The sequence below is a fragment of the Tenrec ecaudatus genome, chromosome 8, assembly GCF_050624435.1.
Source record: "Tenrec ecaudatus isolate mTenEca1 chromosome 8, mTenEca1.hap1, whole genome shotgun sequence".
Taxonomy (NCBI): domain Eukaryota; kingdom Metazoa; phylum Chordata; class Mammalia; order Afrosoricida; family Tenrecidae; genus Tenrec; species Tenrec ecaudatus.
Window position 1 is genome coordinate 37,511,627 of NC_134537.1, and position 13,957 is coordinate 37,525,583.

Here is a 13,957-nt window from a genome sequence, read left to right on the forward strand (position 1 = left end):
ACTTTTATAGTTGCTCCTTCTTCCTCTCTCTCCAGTTTTTTTTCCTCCCAAAATTTTGTTAAAATTTTTAACCTTTTAAATTCTTATTTATTATTATTAAACGAAAAAAGCGGCTGCTAAGAGTACCCTGACAAACCAGGTCAAAGCAGCCTGAGGGCACTCACTGAGGCTTCAGCAACCCACACCAGTTACTGAACCATCTCACCACTGCGGGTCACTAAGCCTTCAGGGAACTTTGCCTACACAGCAGTCTGACCCATCCTTATAGTATGTCACAGGCAGTTGCCTGAAAGAATCCTTAAGAGTAACACAGATAAGGTTCCCCTAGCCTCCCAGAAGCATGGGGCCTATGAAAGGATCCAAGAAAAATCAGCAGACCACATCACTCTCAACAAAAACAACAGCAGAGAGACAAAACATAGTAGCAGAGCTAACGTCTCTCATAGAAGAAACAGATACAGATCTGCCACAGAAGGAAATCCTCATAAGGCTGCTCGCAGTAATATAGGAGCTGAGGGTAACAACCCAGAATAAGGATGAAATGATAAAAGAGATGAAGTCCACAATAGAGGGGATGAAGTCCACCCACCAAAGGGAACTGCAGGAGTTAACAGAGGTGGTAGCAGAAGCCACACACAAGGTCACAGACTTTACGATTAGGCTTGAGGAGACAGAAAACAGTATCAGTGATCTCGAGGACACCCAAACAGACCTAAGCAAGCGAGAAAGACAGTCATATAGGAAAATTAAATAAAAAGAAGATAGCCTGAGATTAGTGACAGATGCTATGAAGAGAAATACATTCGAATAATCGGTCTACCGGAGCACAACACAACACACAAGTCGACAGCCAAGATAGCAAAGGAATTTCTGGAAGAAAACTTTCCTACCCTAACAAGGGAGAACCAGGCACTCATCTTGGAAGCAGAAAGAACGTCAGCTAGACTAGACCCCAAGAAGAACATGCCAAGACATACAATAGTGAAAATATCCAACTTAGTGGAAAAAGAGAAAATTTTATGAGCAGCAAGGGAAAGAAAGACAGTCACATACAAAGGAGCACAGGTAAGAATATGCTGAGACCTATCAGCAGACACTGTGAAGAGGAGGCAAGAATGGAGCAACATCTTTCAAAAGCTGAAAGAAAAAAATGCCTCCCTCAGAAACCTGTACCCTGCCAAGTTATCCATTTAGATAGATGGTGAGATAAGGGTCTTCCAGGACAATGAAAGACTCAAAGAATATGCTACAAGACACCCGACCCTGCGGAAGACACTGGCTGGCTCATTATGGTCAGAGGATCAACCTCCACCAAGAACAAATAGGAGACCACCATATAGCCCATCTAGAAGCCAACATGCCAGCAACAATTAGCAGGAAAACAGGGTCTCAGATGGAAAAGAAGACAAGATAGAAACTCTCCACGCAAACACAGCACACTGATATGAAGTGAGATAGGTAAAGACCCAAAACACAAAACCGGGTACGACAACTATGAATCCACAGATAGTGATAATAACTCTGAATTCCAATGGGCTCAATTTGTACAGTAAAAGAAAAAGGCTGAGGGAACCCGTGGAGAGGTCTGGGAGGCTGGCCCCAGCACCAAACATTAAGAGGATTCCTGCCCCTCCCCCGAGAAGAATTTGTTTCAAAGGACGACATTGATTTTGCAGCTCCGGGAGAGGGACATATCTGATCAGAGTAGACGGGAGCAGATGAAGGGGGAGGAGGAGACAGTGGAGCACAGTCTGGCCCACCAGGCCGTGAGGAAGATGTTCCTGAGTAGAGCAGCCAGTCCACAGAGAGGACAACATGGCTGGCCCACTACGAGAGATGATGCCCCTCAGTGACCAATGGCGCTACAGGACAGCACCGGAGACACAGTGTGGGAATTGCACCTGACCTGATCCCACCACACGGAGGCAAAGCACTGGGGGAGTGCAGCGGAACAGCAAGGGAATGGAGTAGCAAGGTCCCCTGGGAATGCTCTAAGTGGACTTTGGGGCCAGGGCGTGGTGCCCCAACAGACTGGACTGGAAAACAATCCTAAAGGCCAACAAACGATCCGTGAACTAACTACAAGCTTTTCTTTCTTGATGTGTTTTGTTTTGTTCTTTGTCAGTGGTTTCTTGTTGCTGTTTTGTTGTCTGGTTGTATAGTGTTGCTTTGCTTTCCTCTGTCTTCTTTTTGTGCATGTTATTATCTCCACAGGTCTGTCTAAATAAGACAGGTTGGATGAAATATCTGGAAGAAAAACAACGGGACCAACAGTTCCGGGGGGACTTGAGATAGAGGGAGTTGGGGGGGTAAGGAAGTGGTGTTAACAAACCCAGGGACAAGGGAACAACATGGAATTCAAATTGGTGGTGAGGGGGGAGTGGCAGGCCTGGTAGGGAATGATCAAGGGTAAGGTTACGTAAAGAAGAGGTATAGCTGTAACCCAGGTGGGGACGGAGCATGATAGTGGGGCAAGAGGAAAGTCAAGGGAAATAGAGAAAAGAGCTAGGAGACAAAGGGCATTTATATAGGTCTAGACAAAGACATGTACATGCAAATATATATGTATGAGGATGGAGAAATAGATCTATGTGTCTATAGTTATAGGTTTAGTATTAAGGTGGCGGAAGGACCTTGGGCCTCTACTCAAGCACTCCCTCAATGCATGAATACTTTCTTCTATTAAATTGGCATTCTATGATGCTCACCCTCCTGACACAACTGTTGAAGCCAAAATGGGTGAACAAGTAAATGTGGTGAAGAAAGCTGATGGTGCCCGGCTATCAAAAGAGATAGTGTCTGGGGTCTTAAAGGCTTGAAACAAGCGGCCATCTAGCTCAGAAGCAAGAAAACCCATATGGAAGAACACACCAGCCTGTGTGATCACGTGGTCCCGAAGGGATCAGTTATCAGGCATTAAAGAACAAAAATTCATATCATTGGGTGCACACCTCCATGATACAATTGCTGAGGACAAACGGGTGCACATAAGCAAAAGTGGCGAAGAAAGCTGATGGTGCCCGGCTATTGAAAGAGATAGTGTCTGGGGTCTTAAAGGCTTAAAGGTGAACAAGCGGCCATCTTGATCAGAAGCAATAAAGCCCCCGTGGAAGAAGCACACCAGCCAGTGCGATCACGAGGTGCCAAAGGGATCAGGGATAAGGCATCATGCCCCCCCCCCAAAAAATCTTACCATAGTGAATGAAGGGAAAAGTGCAGAGTGGAGACCCAAAGCCCATTTGTCGGCCACTGGAGACCCCCTCACAGAGGGGTATAGGGGAGGAGATGAGTCAGTCAGGGTGCGATGTAGCACCGATGAAGAATACAGCTTTCCCCAAGATCCTGGATGCTTCCTCCCCACCCCAACTACCATGATCCAAATTCTACCTTGCAAGTCTGGATAGAGCAGAGGTTGTACACTGGTGCAGATAGGAGCTGGAGGCACAGGAAATCCAGGGTGGATGATACCTTCAGAACCAGGGGGTGAGGGGCGATACTAGGAGAGTAGAGGGTGGGTGGTTTGGAAAGGGGGAACTGATTACAAGGATCTACATGTGACCTCCTCCCTGGGTGACGGACAACAGAGAAGGGGGTGAAGAGAGACGCCCTATAGGGCAAGATATGACAAAATAATAATCTATAAATTATCAAGGGCTCAAGAGGGAGGGGGGAGCGGGGGAGAGGGAGGGGAATAAAGAGGACCTAAAGCAAAGGGCTTAAGTGGAGAGCAAATGCTTTGAAAATGATTAGGGCAAAGAATGTACAGATGTGCTTTATACAATTGATGTAAGTATATGTATGGATTGTGATAAGAGTTGTATGAGTCCCTAATAAAATGTTTTTAAAAAAAAGGCTGGAGGACTGGCTCAGAAAACATAATCCTTCAATCTGTTGCCTGTAAGAGACACATCTTAAGCGCACCGACAAGAATATGCTAAGAATAAAGGGTTGGCAGAAAGTGTACCAATTGAATTGTAACTCAAAAAGGTAGGGTGGCTATCTTAATCTCCGACAAAATGGACCTCAAGATCCAAACCATAAAATGAGACAAAGAGAGACACTACATAATGCTCAAAGGTTCAGTTAACCAAGAAGCACTCAGCACATTGAATACCTACGCTAATAATGATGCGGCAAATTTCGTCAAACTATTAAAAAGATGAAAAAAGGAATCACAGACTCAACAATCAAAGTAGGTAACTTTAACACTCCACTATCAGAGAAAGTTGATCACTGGGAAAGAAGTTCAGCAAATAGGCCAGAGAGGCAAACAATATAATCAGGCAACCGGGCCTAATAGACATCTATAGAGCTTCCCATCCAAATGCAAAGGATTTCACATTCTTTTCAAATCCACAGGGATCTTTTTCAAGACTAGACCACATTCTGGGACACAAGTCCAGCTTGAGTAAATTCAAACACATAGATATTATCCAGACATCTTTCTCAGATCACCATGCCATAAAGCTGGAGATTAATAAGAGGATGTCCAGAAAAGCAAGGAAAACCAATTAGAGAATGAATAATGATCTCCTGCGACATGAATGGGTACAGGCCCAGATCAGAGAGGATATAAGGAAGTTTCTAGAAACTAACGAGAATGAGAATACAATGTATCAAAACTTATGGGACACTGTGAAGGCAGTTATCAGAGGTAGCTTGATATCATTAAATGCATATATGAAAAAAGAAGAGAGGCGTATGACAGAAACGTTAACACAAAACCTCCAACAACTAGAAGAGAGTCAGCAGAACAACCTCTCCAATAGCAAGAGAAAAGAAACAATAAAAACGTAGGGTAGAGTTAAACCAGTGGGAAGACAAGAGAACAATGCAAAAGATAAATGCAGCTAAAAGCTGTTTCTACAAAAGAATTAACAAAAGTGACAGTCCTCTGGCAAAGCTTACCAACGATAGAAAGGAAAAAAAAACATCAATAGCCCAAATGAGGGATGAATCAGGGGCAATAACAACAGACCTCAATGAGATTAAAAGGATAATCACAAAGTGCTATGAAGGTCTGTATTCTATTGAATTCAGAAACATGGAAGACATGGATAAATATTTGGAAAAACATTCTCTCCCTAGATTATCTCAGACAGAGATCAAGAACCTCAACAAACCCCTATCGAAAGAAGAAAGAGAGAGGGTCATCAAAGACCTACCAACAAAAAAAGCCCCAGGGCCAGATGGTTTCACAGCAGAATTCTACCAAGCATTCAGGGAAGAGTTGACACCGATCCTCCACAAAGTATTCCATAACATAGAAGAGGATGGCGAACTCCCAAACTCATTTTATGAAGCCAGCATTACTTTGATATCCAAACAGGGCAAAGACCCCACAGGAATAGAGAATTACAGACCAATATAGCTAATGAACATAGATGCAAAAATCCTGAACACAATATTGGCCAATAGAATACAAAAGTATATAAAACATAACACCCACCACGACCATGTAGGATTCATCCCAGGGCTGCAGGGATGGTTTAACATTCGAAAATCCATCAAACTATACACCACATTGAGACGAAAAAGGATAAAAACCATATGATAATTTCCATAAGTGCAGAAAAAGCATTTGATGACATCCAACACCCATTCCTAATCAAGACACTCACGGAGATAGGATTGGAAGGTAAGTTCCTCAAGCTCATACAAGCTATCTATGAAAGACCAATGGCCACCACCATAGTCAATGGAGGAAAAACAAAAACAATCCCACTGAAAAAGGGTACAAGATAAGGATACCCCATCCCCACTTCTATTCAACATTGTTTTGGAGGTTCTGGCTAACAAGACAGTGAAAGGACATTAAAGGAATCCAAATGGGAGAAGAGGTGAAACTATCACTATTTGCAGACGACATGATCCTGTATATTGAAAACCCCAAAAGCTCCACAGCTGGAGTACTTACAGCGACAGAGGAATATGGAAGAGTAGCAGGATACAAAATCATTAAATAGAAATCGGTAGGTTTTCTATGCAAATCAGACAGGACCATGGAACAGGATTAAGAAGGAAGTACCCTTCACAGTAGCTAAGAACAAACTGAAATACCTAGGAATATATTTAACAAAAATACTAAAGACCTATACAAGGGAAACTATAAGACCCTACTACAGGAAACCAAAAGCGACCTCCATAAATGGAAGAATATCCCCTGCTCGTGGACTGGAAGGCTCAACATAGTAAAGATGACAATCCTACCTAAAGTACTTTACAAGTTCAATGCTATACCAATTCAAATACCATCAACCTTCTTCAAAGAATAGGAAAAAAATGACCACCAATTTCATATGGAGAGGGAAGAAACCCAGAAGTAGCAGAGAACTCCTCAAGAAGGAAACAGTTGGGAGGACTCACCTTACTCAATTTTAATACCTATTACACAGCTACAGTGGTCAAAACAGCGTGGTACTGGCACAAAGACAGACACTCAGACCAGTGGAAAAGAATAGAAAGCCCAAGAATAAAACCATCAGCTTATAGACAACTGATCTTTGACAAGGGTCCCTAAACCATCAAGTGGGAAGAGGATGCCCTTTTAAACAAGTGGTTTTGGAAACAATGGATATCCACATGTAGAAAGATGAAACACGACGTTTACCTCACCCCATGCACAGGAATAAACTCAAGATGGATCACAGACCTAGAACGTAAGCCCCAAACCATCTGGACCATCAAAGAGGGAATTGGGACTAACCTTAGAACACTGGCCCAGGGAACTCATAGGCTAACTGCAATAGGGAAGGGTACACACACAGGTGAATTGGAAATCGACAAATGGGATTTAATAAGAATAAGGCGCCTGTGCACCTCGAAAGACTTCACTAACAGGGTGACAAGACAACCCACAGACTGGGAGAAGATTTTTAGTACTGACACATCAAAGGGTTCATTACTAAAATCTACAACACTATCATGACCAGCAAAAAGAGGGAAATCGTTAACCCCCTAAGGAAGTGGGCAAAAGAACTGAAAAGAACTTTCACTAGGGGGGAGACCCATATGGCCAATAAGCACATGAGAAAGTGTTCCAGGTCATTAGCCATATGAGAAAGGCAAATCAAAACAACCATGAGATACCACCTAACACCCCTAAGGCTAGCCCAAATCAGCGACCAACAAGTGTTGGAGGGGCTGTGATGAAGTAGGATCCCTCCTCCACTGCTGGTGGTAGTGTAGATTTTGTACAGCCACTGTGGAAAGCAATCTGGCGATACTTAAAGAAAATGGAAATTGATCTATTTATGACCCAGCCATCTCTCTAGTGGGCATATAGCCGGTAGAAGCAACAAATAAAACACGACCAGTCATCTGCGCTCCAATGTTTATTGCAGCACAAGTCACAATCACAAAGACTTGGAAACAGCCTAAGTTTCCATCAGTATATGAGTGGATTAGTAAACTCTGGTACATACACACAATGGAGTACTATGCAGCACTGAAAAGCATGGACGACCATATGAAACATGTCGTTTTGTGGGAAGAGCTGGAAGGAATCATGTTAAGCGAGGTAAGTCAAATTCAAAAGGACAGATATAACCTGAGTCCCCCGAGATAAGTACAATCAGTCTGTCAGGAATAGAATGAACACCTATCTCGCAATAAACGGGTGGAAGCATATAGTTGGAGGGAGGGCAGGCCACACCTAGAGAGGTACATGAGAGTCCAACATAAAGGAGAAGGGGGGCAGGTGGAGGGAGTAGCGGGGTAGGGAGAAACCAAGTGGATGGCACGGGGGGAACAGGGCACTAACCCATCCAGGGGGAGAGTATTGGTTGTGTCCCCACAGAACTGGAACATGCATACGGACCCTACCATGACACACCAAACCAGGAGGGCAACGTAATACGCAGAGGAATCCACAAAGAGACTGGACCATATGCCAGCCCCAACCAGAATTAGCCCGACCTCCACCATCAAAGGAAGTACTACAGAAAATGAAACTAGATCGTCTAGTGGGGAAAGGAACTGACTTATCACACCACACCCAGAAGGAAGCTGAAGCAAAGGAAGGAGGAAGAACAGAGCAGAGCACCCCTGGGCCCACCAAGCTCAGAGGACGATAGTCTGGCTCAAAGGGCCCAATGTACAGAGAGGACCATATAGACGGCTCCACGGCAAGATGCGACATCCTGCACTGACCCATGGCCCTATACAGGACAGCACCAGAGACACAGTGGGGGATGTGTGACTGAGCTGACCCCACCACACTGAGACAAAACACTGGGGGCGTGCAATGGAGCAGTGGGGGAAGCAGAGCAAGGAGGTCCCGAGGTAGTATAAAGGATGGACTTTGGGGCCAGGACATCGCACCCCATCAGACTCATCCAGAAAATACTCCTAAAGGTCAACAAACAGACTTTGAACTACTAACAGGCTTTTTTTTGGGGGGGGGGGGCTGGCTTTTTGTTTGGTGCTTTTTTTTCTTTTAAATTTTGTATGTCAGTGGCATTTTTGTTTGTTAGCTTGTCAGTGTTGCTGCCGTTGACGCCATGTTCCTATGTGCCACTTTGGTGCTTTCAAAGGCATCTGCATGCACATATTACTATATCTGCAGGTCCACCTAGATAAGAGAGGCGGGGCAAACAATGTGAGAAGAAAATAACGGGACCAATGGTCCTGGAGGGACCATGAAAGTGTGGGAGGCAGAGGAAGGGAGGAGGTGTTGGCTAACCCAGGGACAAGGGAACAACGAGTGGTTCAAAACAAGTGGAGGGAGGGGAGGGGAGGGGAGGGCTGGTAGTGAGTGACCAAGGACAAGGTAACTGAGAGGAATTACTGAAACCAGAATGAAGGCTGAACAAGCGTAAGGAAATAGAGGAAAGGAGTAGGAGGCAAAGGGCATACTTAGAAGCCTAAATACAGACATATACATATGTAAATATATTTATGATCATGGGGGAAATAGACCTATGTGCATATATTTATAGGTTTAGTAGTAGGGTAACAGGTGGACATTGGGCCTCCTCGCACACATTCCCTCAATACAAGAGCACCTTGCTCAGCTAAACGGTAATTTCATGATACCCACTTTCCCAACATGATTGCTGAAGACAGACGTGTGCATAAGCAAATGTGGAGAAAGCTGATGGTGCCCAGCTATCAAAAGATATAGCGTCTGGGGTCTTAAAGGCTTGAAGGCAAACAAGCAGCCATCTAGCTTGGAAGCAACAAAGCCCACACACAAGCCTAAGTGACCATGAGGTGCTGAAGGGATCAGGTAGCAGACACCAAAGAACAGAAACCATCATTGTGTGATCACCTTCCCCACATAAACACTGAAGATGAATGTGTGCATAAGTAAGTGTGGTGAAGAAGGCTGTTGGTGCCCAGCTATTGAGAGATATAGTGTCTGGGGACTTAAAAAGGCTTGAAAAAAAACAAGCGGCCATCTAGCCCAGAAGCAACAAAGCCCACATGGAAGCAGCACACCAACATGTGTGATCATGAAGGGCCAATGATTTATAAATCACGTGTTTATATAAAAACTCTAGAAATCTACAAATTGTAAGAATAACGTTTGATAAAGCAGTTAGATATGAGATGAATATCAAAATAATCACATCAATATATACTAACAAGCACAAAAGAGTTAAGACACTGATATAAAAATTTGAGGGAAAAACCTCAAAGGCTCCTAAGAAGAAATCTTAAGAAAAAATGAGCAAAAACCTTCAGGAAGAAAATTGTCACAAACTCTTTTGAGAGTTATTACAGAAGAGCTAGAGAAATAGAGTTTACCATTCATGGAAAGGGAGACTAAATTGAATCTTCCCAATAATGATTTATAAACTCAGTGTAATTCTAATTAAAATCCCAAGAGGAGAACGGTGAACAAGTTTATGAACAACAGGTCATGTGGAAGGTGGAGCCCTACCCAACTATATTACACATTTACTAAATGAAGTCACAGTATTCTGACCAGTGTGGTACTGGCACAGAGAAAGACAGAATTAAAGACCCCAAACAAGCTAACATACACTTATCTGGAAAGTTGATATAAGACAGGAGTATCATTCAAGATCAGTGGGAAATGTGCTCTATTCACTAATATGCTCTATTCTATAACAAATGAGTATTCATAACAAAAATAACATAAACACAATAAAGCTAATAATGAGTAAAGTGCAAGAATGAAGAAAATGTTCTAAAACAGTAGTGATAATGGTACACTCTTGAATTGTATGATGTCAACTATATGCCAATAAAACTATTAGAAAGAAAACAAAGCTGTATGTAAAAATGTAGTCAAATGCCACATAAGTGTCCACTTCAGAGAAGAAAAATAAAAGTGTCCGTTTGAGCAATAACTGATCATACATTCTTCTGTGATTCCATCTCCTGTAAAGCCTAGTCTATTCAAAACTGTAAGTATACAATGACTCATACCAATGGAAACTACTTTGCAACATGCACCAACACATTAAAAGAATTTTATGAGACTGTTAAAGATATTTCTGGAAGTGTCCCTCTACGAAATGGGCACTACATACTGAGACAAACCACTGACTGCCATTAGATATGAACCACACCTGACTGCTTCAATGTACACATTCTACATAGAAAGAGACTTAGGCTGAAACTTACTCATCAGCTAAGGGCTGTCTGTATATGATATGGTATTAGTAAAATATACATATTACCTATCTCACAGAACCTATTGTGAATGTTAACTGACTCATCACTGCCACTGGTTTAACAAGTAAATGAGGGAGACGAAGATGAGAAGTATGATACACTAAGACAAATAAGGCACTAAACATAAATAAGTTTAATCTTATTACTGTAAAACTATACATTTGTTTTTTAAAAATATCCTAAGCACATTAAAAAGAGAAGCCACTACTTGAAGAAAGGAGAAGCCAAGGTAGCTTAGTGGTTACTTGTGCTGGGCTGCTAACTGCCAGATCAGCAGTTTGAAACCACCAGCTGCTCCACAGAAGAAAGATGCAGCTTTCTACTCCTATAAAGAGCCAGTCTTAAAACCCCAAGGAGCAGTTGTACCCCATCCTACAGGCTCACTATGCGTCAGAATTGACTCAATGGCAGTGAATGGGTATAGATCAAGTCATTATGAACTTTTAAAGGAAAGGTAACATCCTAGAACCCCCTTCCCCCCACCAAAAAAAAAAGAATACAAAAGATGAGTCAACAATTCAGAGGAAATAAAAATGAACAAGGCTATGAAAAACACTCAACCTCAGTATTAACGTAAAGCAAGTACAATGACTTTGGAAAACAACTTTCATACCTTATACAAGCTTGAAATTATACTAGGACATACTAGAGGAGATTTTGCCTCCAGTAGTAAATCATGAGTAGGATGGGCGGGAGTGACTTATCACTGACGTTTCTAGGACGATAATATTATTTAAAATTGTTTTCCTAAATGTACCTCTTACTGTTGTGCTCAAGGAACAGGACTTCCAGTCCCACTCCTCTACTATGCCGCTGCTGCCGCCCATCCACTAAGAGAGGGATGAAAAGAATGCTCACGGGCGCAGCAAAACAGCACAACCACCCAACTGTTTACAGAATGAAGAAAGTAAGTACAGCATAGTACAGTAATGGAAAGGGAATAAAAACTACAACTGAGAAACATGCTGAGAGGGGGGGAAGTAGCCACAAAAAATTATAGATAGAAAGAGATCATTTTTACAAAGTTCAAAAGCAACTAAGAGAATGTATTTTAAGGCTTTATATATATATATATATATATATATATATATATATATATTGCAAAACAAATCATGAAAAGCAAGAGAACGAGAAATATTGGTATGTGCTCTCAAAGGACCTTAGGAGTAGGGAGAGGGTGGTGTGCTGACAGTGGATTATTGATGGACCTGACAATGCTCCTTTTCGTTTGGATGGACTGAGGAGTGTTCCTATTATTATTATGCTTAATAAACTAAGTAGGTGTGCAAATTCTTTTGTAATGAAATATACTTTGTTACTCAGAAATTGTTTAATGAAATAAGTGGGTAAGTGAAATAAGAGGCATCGAATATAAACCACTCAATAGTTTGGTAAAGGACAGAAAAGCATTATCTGGATGAAAATTACTTTGTTTTTAAAGACCAAGACATTTAATTTGTACACAAAGTGGAACAGAACCAGAAGAAAGAAAAAAAAGGTTAAAGTAACAAATCTAACAAATACAAGTGGCCATTTTAATTATATTGAAGACTCTGTTTGGGGCATCTTTGATTAACATGTCCCTCTGGAATGCAAGTGGTTATGGTGCTTGCTCAGCTGCTAACCCCAAAATTGGGAGCTTCGATGAAGTGAACCAGAGAGGGGCCTCACAGGAAAGGCCTGGAGACCTACTTCAACTACTGAAAATGCTCTAGCACAGGGGTCCTCAAATTGCGGCCAGCCAAGGACACTTATCCAGCCCGCCGGGTGTTTTTGTCCCGTTTGTTTTACTTCAAAATCAGATATGCAGTGTGCACAGGAATTTGTTCATAGTTTTTTTTCAAACTATAGTCCGGCCCTCCAACAGGTCTGAGGGACAGTGAACTGGCCCCGTTTAAAAAGTTTGGACTTGCTCGCTGCCAGCTCCTTTGCGACCCGGCCTGTGCCCCTCCTGCCCAGCCATGCTCTCCGTCCTCGCCTGGCAAGTGGCTGCTGCTCTCGGCCACAGCTTCAGCACCTCGGCCCAGAACCATGCTAAAGTAGCCTGCTGGGCGCTTCTGGAGGAATCGGGCAGTCCCTCTCACTCCTCCTGAAGAACAGTCCTTTGGTGAGCCGCCTGACCCTCTACGATATCGCTCATACCCCTGGAGTAGTCGCCGACCTGAGTCACATCGAGACCGGAGCCCACGTGAAAGGGTACCTCGGACCCAAGCAGTTGCCCAACTGCTTGAAAGGTTGCAACGTGGTGGTCATCCCAGCGGGAGTCCCAAGAAAGCCAGGCATGACGCGGGACGACCTGTTCAACACCAACGCCACAATCATGGCCACCCTGGCGGCCGCCTGTGGCCAGCATTGCCCCGAAGCCATGATCCGCATCATCGCCAATCCTGTCAGCTCCACCATCCCCATCACCGCAGAGGTGTTCGAGAAGCACGGCGTGTACACAACCCCAAGAAGATCTTCGGTGTGACCACCCTGGACATCGTCAGGGCCAACACTTTTGTGGCGGAGCTGAAGGGTTTGGACCCGGCTAGAGTCAACGTCCCCATCATCGGTGGCCTCGCTGGGAAGACCATCATCCCCTGATCTCCCAATGTACGCCCAACGTGAACTTCCCCCAAGACCTGCTGACGGCCCTCATGGGCGCATCCAGGAGGCCGGCATGGAGGTGGTCAAGGCAAAAGCGGGGGCAGGCTCTGCCACCTTGTCCATGGCCTACGCGGGTGCCCGCTTCGTCTTCTCCATCGTGGACGTATTGAACGGCAAGGAGGGACTCGGGTGCTTCTTTGTGAAGTCCCAGGAGACGGACTGCACCTACTTCTCCACACCGTTGCTGCTGGGAAAATGGGCTAGAGAAGAACCTGGGCATCAGCAAGGTGTCCTCGTTCGAGGAGATGATCGCCAATGCCATCCCCGAGCTGAAAGCCTCCATCAAGAAAGGGGAGGAGTTTGTGAAGAACATGAAGTAGACGCTGCCAGTGGAGGCCGCTGGTCCCTTCACTTATTCTGGCTCCTTTTCGTGTAAAGTCATTTCAGAGATCTTCGTTGTTTTTCTAACTTACCCTGACGATGTCTGTTGTCTGAGCGTTACCATACCTTCCAAATTGGAGCATCAATAAAAGTCATCTTTGATTTTATTTTCCAAAAGTAAATAAATAAATAAATGAAAGGTTTGGGGGCCTCTGCTCTAGAGAGCAGTGCATTCTGACACACACGGGGTTGCCCACTCATGACAACTAGTCTGTCTGGTTGGTTTCTTTGGGGGAGGGATTGGTTGGTAGCAGTTAGTTTAACTGGCGCCTTAAGAAAA

General features: G+C 43.7%; 1 protein-coding gene and 1 pseudogene across 5 annotated transcripts in view; one reads left to right on the top strand and one right to left on the bottom strand.

The window, feature by feature from the left end:
- The window catches only part of ATP13A3 (ATPase 13A3), a 118,113-nt gene that overhangs the window by 18,372 nt on the left and 85,784 nt on the right, over positions 1–13,957 (bottom strand). The gene's annotated exons all lie outside the window — the stretch shown is intronic.
- Positions 12,609–13,616, top strand: LOC142454264 (malate dehydrogenase, mitochondrial pseudogene; annotated as a pseudogene).